This window comes from Canis lupus, chromosome 6, assembly GCF_003254725.2.
Source record: "Canis lupus dingo isolate Sandy chromosome 6, ASM325472v2, whole genome shotgun sequence".
Classification (NCBI taxonomy): Eukaryota; Metazoa; Chordata; class Mammalia; order Carnivora; family Canidae; genus Canis; species Canis lupus.
In genome coordinates this window covers 19,176,164-19,190,630 of record NC_064248.1, presented here as the reverse complement: position 1 = coordinate 19,190,630, position 14,467 = coordinate 19,176,164, and the positions used below count along the sequence as shown (strand labels likewise).

Below are 14,467 nucleotides of genomic sequence, written 5' to 3'. Positions count from 1 at the left end.
AAGAGAGGAATGGTCAGAAAAACAAAAATGCTGCAGAATATTATGTATCCTAAAAAACCATGTTTTGAAAACACAGTTGAGGTCACGGGGGGAAAAAAGTCATAATGCAGAATATATATTTTTTTAAGATTTTATTTTTTTATTTTTTTTTAATTTATTTATGATAGTCACAGAGAGAGAGAGAGAGAGAGGCAGAGACACAGGCAGAGGGAGAAGCAGGCTCCATGCACCGGGAGCCCGACGTGGGATTCGATCCCGGGTCTCCAGGATCGCGCCTTGGGCCAAAGGCAGGCGCCAAACCGCTGCGCCACCCAGGGATCCCAATAATGCAGAATATTTTAAGAAAGAGAGAAAACTAGAAGAATACCTATACCAAAATATTATCAGTGGTTATCCCTGATTCTATTATAGGTTAATTATTTTCTTGTTGCTTTCTTCTATTTTTCAACTTTTCTCCAAAAGCATTTTTTTATTTCATAATCCTAAGGAATATTATTTTTCAAAATAAATGGAGACTGTGATCATAAAGATTTTTGGTATTTTTTCATTAAAGCCATATATTTCAAGTATCTGAGAATTGTTTTATATAAATGAATTTATATATAATTAGATTACTCCTTCAAGCTACTTACTTACTACTTACTTACTACTCCTTGTAGTTCGTATACTATAGTTTTAAAAACTATACTTATCTGCTACCGTGAGCAAACAGTGACTTTTTGTGATGAGTACCGGGATTTATCTTTGAGGATAATTACTATGCCTCCATGCCTTTACAAAAATGCACATTGTTAATTATAAAAATGAAAAGCTCATGCTTTTTCACCTCCTTTCCTCTATCAAACCACCAGCAGTCCTACTCTCTTCTTATACTTGCCTTCTTTTAATGTCCCTTAGCCTGAGCAAATAAATGCCCAGTCTTGTTGGAAAATTGGCCAAAAATTAATAAGCAAAGATAAATATCAGTAAAGTGTGCAAGTTTTACTTATTTACTTTTTAAAGATTTTATTTATTTATTCATGAGAGACACAGGCAGAGGGAGAAGCAGGCTCCATGCAGAGGGAACCTGATGCGGGGCTCCATCCCAGGACCCCAGGATCATGACCTGAGCTGAAGGCAGATGCTCAACCACTGAGCCACCCAGGCACTTTGCAAGTTTTAGTATAAATTCGTTACATTTATTTCTTCTTGGACGCTGTTTTGTTTTAAACTATTTTCTAAAGAGATAGCAGGCTGCCAGAGGAGGTTTCCAGACAAGATGCAAGGTCATAGTAATCTTCTAATCCACTGACAAAGAAAGTGAATCAAAGGTTGAATTCAGGGCAAGCAGATCAAAACCCCAAATCCAATGTGGTCCCACAGAGGCCTTTTAAGCTCTAAAAACTGTAGTGACCCTTTGCATCACACAGGGACATCCCACACTTGCTCCTCCAAGGGTGGTTGGTGAACTAGAAGCATCACATCCCCCAGGAGCTTGAGAGATCTCTAGCAAGACAAGTCTGAGGCACCGGCTGACCTACTGGAGCAGAATCTGCATTTCAACAAGATCCACAGGTGAATGACATGCATGTGAAAGTTTGAGAAGCATCAATTTCGAACATACTTATATTTATTCACCTATACCATTTCCCATGCTCTTAATGCTTACTCCAACAAAAATATTTTCTGTCTTTCTCTCTCATTGGGAGCAGGTTGTAAATTGTTTGTGTTTAACATGCATTTCTTTTAAAATGAACAAAAGCAGAGAATCCTCTCTTCTCTGTGGTTCTCCACTGGTTCAGCAGCTTTCTGGGGAACTTTTCATTTTTTATTTAAAAAAACATTTTTAAATAGGCTACACGCTCGGCCTTGAGAGCATGAGAGCTCTAGCTCAGCTTAGACCTGAGCTAAGATCATGAGTCGTTGCTTAACCAACTGAACCATCCAGGTGCCCCACTTTCTTTTCTTATTTGAAAATTATGAATTCCTTTAGGAACAACAGACAAATAGCTCCAGGTGGCTGCTTCTCCCTTTGTCTACAATAGGATGTTAAACATCAGGATTGGGGGTGGGTGGGATGGGGACACAAAACTAACAGCCCTACATAAAGTATCTTTCTTTATGAAGAGCTCAGGGAATACTGTCATTGTTCTGATGTTTCTAAAGTATTTTACTCATTGGCATTTTATAAAATTTTTTTGATGTTATGACAACCAGTTATAATATGAGAAATATATATGAACTATGATATATAGAGATATATATGACTTATATGATATAATGATAGGTAGTATGATATATATGATATAAGGGGTATCATATGATATATATCATGTATGTATAGCATATATATCATACATATATATAATCATAAAATAGAAGTGTCATCATATTTTCAAATCTCTTAATTAAAACTCAGTTGTACCCCCAGTAACTAAAAAGTGTATAATCACTTATTCCTTACAATCCCAGTGCAGCTCTTTCTGTCCATGGGTCCCGTCCCCATACTATAATAAAAGCACCTTTTTTCAAGAAAAAAAAAAAAACAAAAAAAACACAAAAACCAAAAACCAAAACCAAAAAATCTCACTTGCAAATGGTTTTGGAAACCAAGGTTGAAAAGAAAGCACCTAGTTGACTCACCAAATTTTTCATTTTCATTTATTTTTTTGCCTTCATCCTAGTGAATGATCAAGAGCATTAGAAGGTACACAGTAGTGTGGTAGGATGCAAAGATGAGCCTTAGTCCTTATACTCAGGTTGATTTTTAAAATGGCTGGTAAAAAAAAAAGTGAGATAGGTACATGTTAATAAGTATAGTCAAAGAAGAAAGTGCTAAGTAGTCTTAGAATTTACAAAATTAAAATAGCTTAAAATAGTTAAGCTATTTTAGGTGCCAGAGACTAACGCTGGATAACTTTTTTATATATATATATAATTCCTAAGAGACACAGAGAGAGAGGCAGAGACACAGGCAGAGGGAGAGGCAGGCTCCTTGTGGGGAGCCTCATGTGGGACTCGATCCCAGGACCCCAGGATCATGACCTGAGCCAAAGGCAGACGCTCAACCACTGAGCCACCCAGGCATCTTGACCCTGGATAACTTAAGGAAGAAGAAGGAAGACAAGGAGGAAGAGGAGGAGGAGGGGAGGAGGAGGGGAAGGGGAGGGGAGGAGGAGGGGAAGGGGAGGGGAGGAGGAGGGGAGGAAGAAGGAGAAGGAAAAGGAGAAGGGGAGGAGGAGGGAGGAGAAGAGGAAGAAGAAACAGAAGAGGGGGTTGGGGAAGGGTGGGGAAGGGAGGGGGGAAGGAGGAGGAGGAAGAAGAAGGAGAAGGAGAAGAAGAAAAGAAAAAAGTTTATTGGAAGGATATTGGGAATCTATTATTCAAGATAGTCAAGGTCATGGTACTGTAACAAACATCCCCCACTTGTTACTTCTAGGGCATGCCACAGATCCTGTGTGGATCAGCAGAGGCTCTGCTCTGCACTTGGGACTCAGATGAAGAGGCTCCCCAACCTTACAGCCACATCACCTAAACATGAAGCCTCCTCAGTGACCAAGCAAGGGTCTCTAGAGCCTGGAGGTTGGTACAGGGGCTTTTTACTGCCTCAGCTTGAAAGTGACATGTGTCATTTCTATCTATTGTCATCAGTCAGAACTAGTCACATGGTCTGCCCTCACTGCAGGGAGCTGGGAAACATAAAGGGACAAGTGGGATACCTGGTGAGCTCACTGTCTCTGGTACAGGGAGATTCATACTCCAGGGAAGAGCTAAAGCATCACCTCTTGTGCTGAACAGGGATCAGAGCACCTGAGGAGCCCTGGCCAGCAGGAGACGCGGTTGGGCCGTCACTCGTTTGCAGTTCTTCCTGTCTCCCATCTCAGAATTTGCTCTGGAGGAAGAAAACAGCTGATTGGCTTGGTCCAGTTTTATGAGTCACCCAGGACAGAGGTAAGTGGACAAGTTGATTGATGGTTCCACCAAAAAGGAGGGACCATGCATCCAAGCAAAATTGGTGAGCTGTTGCTACAGAAAGGGAGGTGAATGCAGGTGGGCCAACATCCTCAACTATTGGGGCTTGATGTAACAGAGGCTTTAGAGGAGAGGTGGCATTCAAGGTGAGCCTTGAAGGAAGAGATACATTTGATGAGGAGCAAAAATAATGTGGGCAGAGGGTAATATAAGCGAAGCGTGTACACAAAAGAATGGCAGTCATGTACAAAAAAGAGAAAATAAGTTAAATGTGACCAGAAAAAGTGATTTTCAGTTACTTGTTCACCTCAAATGACCTGGCTTATCTTTGCTTCACTTGGACACAAGTGGGTGGGGGATTGGTTGGAATGGTTCAACCTCTAACGTGAATTTGAGGCCTTGGTCTTCTGTGTTGGCTGAGATTCTCATCTCTCCTCCACATGACCTCCCCTCCCTGTGGTTAGCTGACACTGCCTCGCAGTATGAGGGTCTTGGTACAGGTGAATTGCTAATTAGGACAACTGAGGACGCAAAGGTTGAACCTGCTAGGTCGCCTTGGTGCAGACTGGAAGAGCATCAGACCCTTTGCTAGTATCTAGGACGTAAGCTATTTCATGGGACCAGTGCCAATTCAGCGAGGGGGCTGTGCAAAATCATGACTGCTGGGAGACAGGAAAGCCTTGGGGCCATTTCCAGAGACCAGCTGTCAAAGAGGATGTCCCTGTGGTTAGGTGTCCCACCCCCAGCTCCAGCATGAGGTATGCAGTGGGAAGTGGGTAGTGTTGGAGGAAAGAGAAGTTGGGGGCTGGGTTGTAGAGTCTAGGAGTTTATGCCACCCCAGACAGCTTAAACTTCTAAAACATAAATGAAAATGATGGCAGTGGGGGAAGGGCACAGAGGTCTTTCCCTTCATGCACCTCTTTCCACATTTGCCCCTTTTGTGTTATTAGCCAATATGGAGTCACCTTGCCACCCCTTGCTCGCAACGAATCTGGGAAAGTAAGAATCTGTTCAGGGGGCATGGAATTGCTTTTGATTCATTCTCTGGGTATGGGCCATTGCAGGCTGAATGAAGTGGGAGGGAAGAAGAAGTACAATGGTACTGGGGGGAGGGGGAGGTGATATACAGAGGTAGCCACCAGCAACACAAAGCAGGGAAGGTTGTAGCTTTAGGTCATATGACAGGGAGTTAGAGCTGGACCAGGGAGGAAGCAACAGGGAGGAAAACAGGCCGAATATGAACATGGATACACAAGTGGAGTGGGACAATGATGGCAGCTCATGTTTATCTTTCATGAGAGAGAAAGGGAAAGAGACAGAGACAGAGACTGAAAGGGAAGTCAAAGATGAGGACATAGTTTCTAGCTTGCTTAACTGGATGTTGAGGCCATTAACCCAGACTGAGAACACGGAGAAGAAGTGAGGTTGGAGAGAGAATGACTTTGGTCTTAAGCATTTTGAGTTAGGGATCTGAAAGCTAGCTCAGGGGGAAATGCCCACAAGGTGTGGGCCATGAAACACTAGGATGGGGAGGATAGACAGGGTCAGATGGAGAGATTGGGGGTTATCAGCCTAGAGCTGGAGGGTGGTGACCTCTTATCTGTGGTTTTGGTTACTCTCAGTCAAATTCAGTCCAGAAACAATCTTCCTGGTATCATCAGGTCAGTCGTAACCTCATGCTGCATCACAGTGCCTAGTCATTCCCCTTACTTCGTCTAATCATGTAGACATTTTACTATCTCGTATCCTCACAAGAAGGAGGATAAGATAAGTATAGGATAAACTTTTTTTAAAATTTTTATTTATTTATGATAGTCACAGAGAGAGAGAGAGAGGCAGAGACACAGGCAGAGGGAGAAGCAGGCTCCATGCACCGGGAGCCCGACGTGGGATTCGATCCTGGGTCTGCAGGATCACGCCCTCGGCCAAAGGCAGGCGCCAAACCACTGCGCCACCCAGGGATCCCAAGATAAGTATAGGATAATGAGATATTTTGAAAGGGAGACCACATCCACATAACTTTTTTTACAGTGCATTTTTACAATCATTCTACTTTATTAGTAGTTATACTGTTCACCTTCTATGTGCCTAATTTATAAATTAAACTTTATCACAGGTAAATACGTATTGGAAAAATACATGGTATATATATATATATATATATATATAAGGTTCGATACTACTTGGAGTTTCGGGCATCCACTGGTTATCTTAGAACAAATCCCCTCAAATAAGAGGAGGATTACTGTAGTCAAAACCATGTTAACAAATTATGTCTCTGCTTCTGCAAGATCCAAAAGAATGCACATCTAAATACTCACAGAGGTTCCTTCTGGGAAGAGGGATGGGCAGAGAGGAGGTAGGTCCAAGGGAGATGTTCACTGACATTATATACCTCCACATTGCCGAAGCTTTGATAATGGGCACATATCCGATGAGGAGAAAGTACAGTTACAAATGAGCTGAACGACGGGCACTTGGGTGGGTCAGTCAGTTAAGTGTCTGACTCTTGATTTCAACTCAGGCTATGGTCTCAGGGTTGCAGGATCAAGCCTCACATCAGGACCTGCACTAGGCCTGGGGTCTCCTTGGGTTTCTCTCTCTCTCTCTCTCTCCCTCTGTCCCTCCCCCTACTAACATGTGCACTCTCTCTAAATAAGTAAATAAATAAAATCTTTATTAAAAAAAAAAGAAATGAGCTGAACAAAAAAGGAGAATGCTAGAGGAACAAGATGAGGATGTGGTGAATGCTTCCATCTAGAGGAAAATGAGAAGGAAGAGGGGAAAGTATTTAGAGAATTAGAGGGTCAGGATTGAACCCTGGAAACACAATGAGTGGCTGCCAAGGTGAAGGAAGACCGAATGAGAGCCTGAAAAAGACAGGTTTGTGTTTAGTGAAACCTCACTGCTGACCCTAGACAGTGCAGGCAGTGTGCAGATGAAAAACAATCACATACTTGTGATGGGGTTCGGGGAAGGCTGCTCTGAAATACGCTACTTTGGCATATTGCTTATTTGGAATGCAAGTTATTTAAGAAACAGTCAGTGCCAGAAGGACACTCTGACTCTCCCCTGTCTCTTTGACCATCCCTTGCCCACCCCCATGTGGAGAGCACCCTCCCTGCATCCAGAGGGCAGAAGCACCCTTAATTCCCAGAGATCAGGAATTCCTGGCCGAGAAGGCTGTAGAAACAACCCTTGTTACTTTTTCATTAATTTGCTCACCATGAGCCCAAAGTGCTTTGTGTTGTTAGCTCTCTGCAAATGTATAATGCCTTTGTCTAAAGAGTCTAAAAAAGCTGCTTGCTTGGGTCACCTCTTGGAATCTTAGGTTTTTATGAGCCCCTATGTGTGGCTTATAAAATTAAGTTTGTTTTTCTCCTGTTCATCTGTCTTACGCTAATTTAATTACCAGGCTCAGCTGAAGAACCTAGAAGTGAAGATGGAAAAAGATTTTCCTCCCCTACACACAGAAATGTGAGCATGTGTGAGCACACGAGAGCTCAAGAAAAGCAGGGAAATGGTATTTCTTGGCTACAGCTCCTTAAAAGACCAGCCCTATCCTTGCAATGTATTATCCTATCATTTCCCTTTTTGCCTTGTTTTTGCCCCACCATAGGACCACCAAAACCAAGAAGCATCACATGAACCTGTGTAAGGTGCACACTGGTTATCCCTACAACATCCTGCATCACCATGGGACCGGTAGTTGTGGTGGTAAAAATATGTTGTGCATTCGTCTTTCCCACGAAATTTTTTCTAGCCACAAAATTAACCAGAAACAAGAGAAGCATAACCCCTGCCCCTCCTTTTTCTCAGCATCAGAGAGACAGAGCCTTGACACAACAGAACGAATAACGTACCACAACTAAGTCAGAAATACCACTGAAAGAGGTTAGCAGGGAAGTGTTTCCTTGCCAGCCAACAGCCCACTGGCCCAATGTTCCAATTTAGGTTACAGGATGCTCCAGACTAAAGGAACAAGGTGGTGTGATAAGACTGAGCAAAAACAAAGCAGAGGAATTTGGATAATTCACTTGTGAGTGACTCCTCTTTGGTATTTTTATTTGCTGTGTGTTTACTGGCTTTGCTATGAACACACTGCAGTGCCAGTGACGCCAACACACATGCTCGTGGGCCAAGAAGCATTACCCATCTATGACCTCAGCTGGCAGCCAGCTCTCGTACTACTGTGAATCTGGGTGAGACGGGGGGGGCTGGACATTAAAAACCCACTCATCAGGGCCTCCAGAAGTCCAGGATTTCCACTCTGACTTTGCCACTTTATTTCAATAATCACTGAGTATAAATTTCTGTAATAATATATGTAATGAAATAGTTTCAGCTGCTCATACCAGAACACCCAACTAAAAGTGGCTTTCATAACGAGGACATTTCAGATCTAATTTGCCAAAGTGTTCTCAGGTAGGAGGTTCCAAGGTTGGGGCAGCAACTCAACGATGTCATAAAGGCCCCTGACTCTTCCATCCTCCCACTCTGACATCTTCCACGTGTTGACTTTTCTAGTTAGTTCCACCCTCATGGTCACAAGACGGCTGCCACAGCTCCAAGCATCGCCTCTCTCCGTATCAATGTCCAGCTTCTCTTTCCATTTCCCTGTCTGTATGAGAGGGAAAGCTCTTTCCCAGAAGCCTCTCACACACTCCCATTCTAGTCGTGTGGCCTAAGATTGGGTCACATGCTCATGCCCAGCTGGCAAGCAAGGCTGGGAAGATGAGTACTTTACATTTTCGGTCTCTGTAGTGGGAGAAAAGAGCTGGGAATGACTGTTAGGTAGGCTACCAAACAACCACTGCAGGTAAGAATAATGAGAATGAAAAGCAATCATAGCAACTAATATCAACTGAGTCATTAGGTGCTAATATCAACTGAGTCATGACTATCAATTAGTCATGAGTACCTGTCAGGCACTATTTTAAAGGATCTACCTGTATTACTTTGGTTCCTCCCAGCTACACTACCATGAGATTGTATTATTGCCGCCCCTACTTTATAGGCAGGGAAACTGAAGTTCCGACAGGTCAAAAAACTTGCCATTGTCACCATCAGAAAGCCCACTCTTGGCCTTTCGGAGAGCGAGTTCAACATGATAGTATTTGACCCCCAAAGGCCCACAGCTCAGAGAAAGGTCCAGGCAGGAAAACAAATCACGGTAATGTGGTGAGGTCAGTGCTAATCCATGTGTAACAGAGTGTGAGTTAGTAAGAAATCGTCTGGCATCAGCATCCCTTGCCCCCTTCCCTATGGCTTGCCTAGGGACACTGTGTTTCCAGTGAAATTTCCCAGGGAGGAAGGGAACAGGAGCGCTGGTACATTGGGGTGAGGGTGGGGATGAGAGGGGGGAGATGGGCAGAAGCATGGAGCCTCAGGAGGGGAGGGTTCCCCAAACCCAGGGGCAGGGATGAAGGGATTTTGGGGCTGCCTGACAAAGCCATGCTGCCTTGCGGTGCCCAGGGAGGTGACAGGATGCTGGTGGAACCATATAATGTGAGGAAGGGAGTGCCTGAGCAGGGAAGGAGCAGTGAGGACACCTGCCCTCCTTCTGGGGGCAGGCAAAATCAGACAATAGCCACTCAGTGGTGTCTTTTGCTGATCAGAGCCCAGAGGGCTCTCTGCATAAGCATTAGCACTGCAAAATATAACACCTCCACCCTTTGTGTCCCTCCAGCAGTTCCTGAGAATTATTATTATACTCTGGAGCATGAGGACTTGGCATGGGGCTTTGTTTTATTTGGAACAAAAATTCCTATGGTATTTCATATATCCAGAGAGAAAGCCAGCCTGAGCCTCATAGCTGCATACACAGATAGGTGAAAATGCAGAAAAAGGAATCACTGCCACTGTCATAAGGAGAAAGTATCTGGGTAAGTCTCCACAGATGAGGTGTAGCAGGGTACTGAAGGATGAATAGGAGTTCACCAGGAGGGCAAGAGAGGGAAAGAGTCCATGCAAAGGCAAAGAAGTATGAAAGATTTGATTCCCCCTCCAAACTGAGTATTCTGAGCACTGGGTAAATGGCACAGAGATCAGGAGATGGTTCCCGTAAAGAAGACAACTGGAGTACTATCTGAACTTCAAGAGCATGGAAAGGTGAAGCCCTTAAAATGAGTCTGAATAAGAAGCTTCCAAAGTTGCACTTTCAAGCAGCAGACTCTTTTCTTATTCATGAACCCCTTTGCAAAAGTTGAAATTAAATGCAACTCCAGGGATGCCTGGGTGGCTCAGTGGTTGAGTATCTGCCTTTGGTTCAGGTTGTGACCCCAGGGTCCTGAGATCGAGTCCTGCCTCAGGCCCCCTGCAGGGAGCCTGCTTTTCCCTCTGCCTATGTCTCTGCCTCTCTCTTTTGTGTCTCTCATGAATAAATAAAATCATAAAATCATAAATAAATAAATAATGCACCTAACTAAATAAATACGTAAACGCAACTAATTAACTAAATAAATGCAACTCAAATATAATAGGAATAAATTTTTCCCTGACTGCAATTGTCTTGAATGCAAGAAGTATGATTTTACTAATAATTTAAATTAAGCCTCACCCCGTGTGCTCAGTGACCAGCTGGTGAGAAAGCTCCTCTCTGCCACAATGGGAGAACCGTCTTCTATCCAGAGTCACATGAACATCCAAGGTCTGATCCAGTCCAGATGGTTGAGGAGGGCTTTTTCATCCACACAGGGGACGACTCTTTCTCTGGTTCAGCTTCCCTGGGGACACCAGACAGCCATTTCCCTCTGGGCTGGGCACCAGCCCCAGCGGCTCCCCAGGACCTCCGACTAATCCTGGTCCTAGAGTGGGGAGTTGGCCCAGCCCAGCCCATGTCTGGGGACCCTGATCTCCCCAGGCTCTCTCAGATTAAAGTTCAAGTGCTTAACTCGGTCTAAAGCAGTGTTCTCCAAACTGAAGTTCATGGCCCATTGATGACTTACAAAATCAATGCAGTGGGCCAGGACCTATAATGCTTTAATTTTATATTTATCATTATTTAAAGATTGGAAATGGGTATTTTTAATTTAAAGAACTGTTAGTTTGTTTTGGTCATGCAGACATTTACTTATTTTTAGCAACCACCCGACATCTTTTCAATGTTTTTATGCCAAACATCTGGTTAGGAACATTTTCGAACATACTAAAATGTTGTAAGAATTGTATGATGAATACCTATATTCCCATCAACCAGATTTCACCATTAGTATATATTTTTAATATTTTTAGATTAAGGTATGATTCACATACAGCAAGATTCACCTATTTTAGAATACAGTTTTTTTTAAGATTTATTTATTTATTTATGACAGACAGAGAGAGAGAGAGAGAGAGAGGCAGAGACACAGGAGGATGGAGAAGCAGGCTCCATGCTGGGAGCCTGACATGGGACTCAATCCCAGGACTCCAGAATCGCGCCCTGGGCCAAAGGCAGGCGCTAAACCGCTGAGCCACCCAGGGATTCCCTAGAATACAGTTCTTTAAAAAAAAAAAAAAAAAGGATTTGGTTTATTTATTCATGAGAGACAGAGAGAGAGAGGCAGAGACATCGGCAGAGGGAGAAGCAGGCTCCCCAAGGGGAGCCAATGCAGGACTCCATCCCAGGACCCCAGGATCATGCCCTGAGCCAAAGGCAGATGCTCAAGCACTGAGCCACCCAGGTACCTGTAATGTACAGTTCTATGAATTTTGACAAATATAGTCAAGTAGCTACCACCCCAATCAAGATACAGACTTGATTCCTTTATTCCAAAAAATTCTCCCCTGCCCCTTTGCAGTGACCCTTCTTCCCCGCCCTGGACCCTGGAAACCACTAGTCTATTTTTCCTCCCTATAGCCCCTCATAGAAAGAGTCATACAGTAGGTAGCATGTCAAGTCTGGCTTCTTTCAGGATGCATAGCACTTTGGAGATTTTTCCATAGCATGTGTATCAGAGGATTATTCCTTTTTATTGCTGAGCAGTGTTCCGTTGTGTGGATATACTAAGGTTTGTTTATCCATTCAGCACCAGCTGAGTATATTTGGGATGTTTCTATTTTCTGGCAATTACAAATAGAGTCATTGTATGGAAACGTGTAGACAGGTTTTTCCTGTAAATGTGTTTTTCATTTCTCTGGAGTAAATACCCAGCAGTAGGAGAGTAGGTCATAGGATAAAATATGTTTTACTTTATAAGAAACTGCCAAACTATTTTCTGAATGACCATATCATTTTGCTCTCCCGCCAGGAATTGTATGAGAGTTCCAGGCGTTTCACCTCTCATGATCACTTGGTATTGTCGGTATACTGAAAAAATTGAGCCATTCTAATATGTGGTGAGGTATCTCATTGTGGTTTTAATTTGTAATTCCCAGATGACTAAAGACATTGAGCATCTTTTCATGTGCTCATTTGTCACATGTCTATATTTATTGGTGAAACGCCTGTTCAAGTGTTTTGCCCCTTTAAAAAAGTTGAGTCATTTTCTTATTGAGTTTTGAGAATTCTCGATATATTATGGATTCAAGTCCTTTATTAGATATATAACTTGCAAATATTTTCTCACATTCTATGGCTTATCTTTTTAATCCCTTGGTAGCGTCTTTTGAAGAGCAGAAGTGTTTAATTTGGGTGAAGTGCAATTTATTAAATTTTTCATTTATATCTTCATTAACATTTTTTAAGTTTATTGAGATGCAATCCACAAATCATTCTGCACCTGGGTGGCTCAGTCAGTTAAATGTCCAACTCTTGATTTTGGCTCAGGTCATGATCTTGGGGCCAGGAGACTGAGCTCCAAATGGGGCTCGGTGTTCAGCAGGGAATCTGCTTAAGATTCTCTCTCTTCCTCTCCCTCTGCCCCTCCCCACCCATGCTCTCACATGTGCACATGCTCTCTCTTGCTAAAATAAATAAATCTTAAAAAAAATAAATTATACAATTCACTCATTAAAAATGTACAATTCAATTGCTTTAGTGTACTCACAGATGTATGCAACCTTCACCACAATCAATTTTAGAGCATTTTCATCCTCCCAGAGTAACCTTGCACCCCTTAACCATCAATCTCCTACTCTGGCCTTCCCACCTCCAGCCCTGGGTAACACTAGTCTGCTTTCTTTCTCTATGAATTTGCCTCCTGTGGACATTTCATATGAACAGAACACACAACATGTGGTCCTTTGCAAATGGCTTCTTTCACTTAGTATTGTGTTTTCCAGGTTCATCCATGTTATGGTAGGTATCAGCATTTCATTCCTTTTTATTCCCAAATAATATTCTCTTGAATGGATATGCCACATTTTACTTATCCACCATCAGCTGATGAACATCTGGGTCATTTTCACCCTTTGGCTATTACCCATAACACTGCTATGAACATTTGTGTACAAGTTTTCATACAGACACCTACTTTAATTTCTCTTGCGTTATGAGCCTAGGAATGAAATTGTTGAATCCTAAACCACCTGCCTGTTTTCCAAAGTGGTTGCACCATTTACATCCCCATCAGCTGCATACAAGGTTGCAATTTCTCTATGTTCTCACCAACATTTGCATTTCTCTGTCTTTTTGATAATAGCTGCCCTGGTGGCTACAAAACAGTATCTCCTGCTGGTTTTTATTTGCATCTTCCTGATGACGAGTATTTTTTCATTTGCTTGTAGGCCATTTGTGTATCTTTTTTGGAGAACTGTCTGTTCAGATCCTTTGCTATTTTAAAATTGGATCATCTGTATTGTTATCACTGAAGTGTAATTGTTGCTTACATATTGGAGAGACAAGTCTCTTATCAGATATATGATCGGCAAAAATGTTCTTCGATTCTGTGGATTGTCTTTCCACTGCCTTGATGGAGTCCTCTAAGCCACAAAAGCTTTTCAATTTGATGATGTCAGGATTCCTTATTTTTTTCTTTTGCTGGTTGTATTTTTTTGTGTGTCGTAAATGAGAAACCATTGCATAATCCAAGGCCAGGAAAATTTACATCTACATCTTCTCCTAAGAGTTTTATATTTTAGCTAGAGGTCCTTGATCCATTTTGAGTTAATTTTTATATATGATGTGAGGTAGGGACCCAGTTTCATTCTTTTGTAGGTGGATATCCAGTTATTCCAGCATCGTGTATTGAAAAGGCTAGTCTTCCTTCATTGAGTTGTCTTGACGTGCGTTAGTATTTTTATTATATTTTCTTTATCATGTCTGTCAAACTTTCCATCACTCTATCAATTTCAAAGTAGTGACTTGCAGACACCACAGTACTTCCTCCTAACACTTCAGCATGTATCTCATCAACTACAGTTCAATTTTTGTCCACAGTTTTTTTTCTTTCTGATGTAGAATTTGCACACAATGAAGTGCACAAATCTTAAGTGAACTATTTGGAGAGTTTTGACAAATGCATTCACCTGTGCAATGCAAATCCCTTATCAAGATATATAACATCAACACCACCCGAGAAAGTTCCCTCACATACATTTATTTTTATGCATTTGTTTTTGACAGATGCATGCCCCCATGTAACCACCACCTCAA

General features: G+C 42.4%; 2 long non-coding RNA genes across 5 annotated transcripts in view; one reads left to right on the top strand and one right to left on the bottom strand.

Moving 5' to 3' along the window:
- Window positions 1–834: 834 nt before the first annotated feature.
- LOC112640011 (uncharacterized) overlaps window positions 835–14,467 on the bottom strand; it is a 20,526-nt gene continuing 6,893 nt past the window's right edge. For all 3 annotated transcript variants that reach the window (XR_004816927.2, XR_007411220.1, XR_004816926.2), the window contains 4 exons: window positions 10,511–10,676; window positions 3,699–3,871; window positions 2,623–2,755; window positions 835–1,531 (listed from right to left, as the gene is read on the bottom strand). This is a non-coding gene — a long non-coding RNA (uncharacterized LOC112640011). The remainder of the gene's footprint in view (window positions 1,532–2,622; window positions 2,756–3,698; window positions 3,872–10,510; window positions 10,677–14,467) is intronic.
- LOC118355120 (uncharacterized) overlaps window positions 8,502–14,467 on the top strand; it is a 21,305-nt gene continuing 15,339 nt past the window's right edge. For both annotated transcript variants that reach the window (XR_007411221.1, XR_004816930.2), the window contains exons 1-2: window positions 8,502–8,770; window positions 9,641–9,836. This is a non-coding gene — a long non-coding RNA (uncharacterized LOC118355120). The remainder of the gene's footprint in view (window positions 8,771–9,640; window positions 9,837–14,467) is intronic.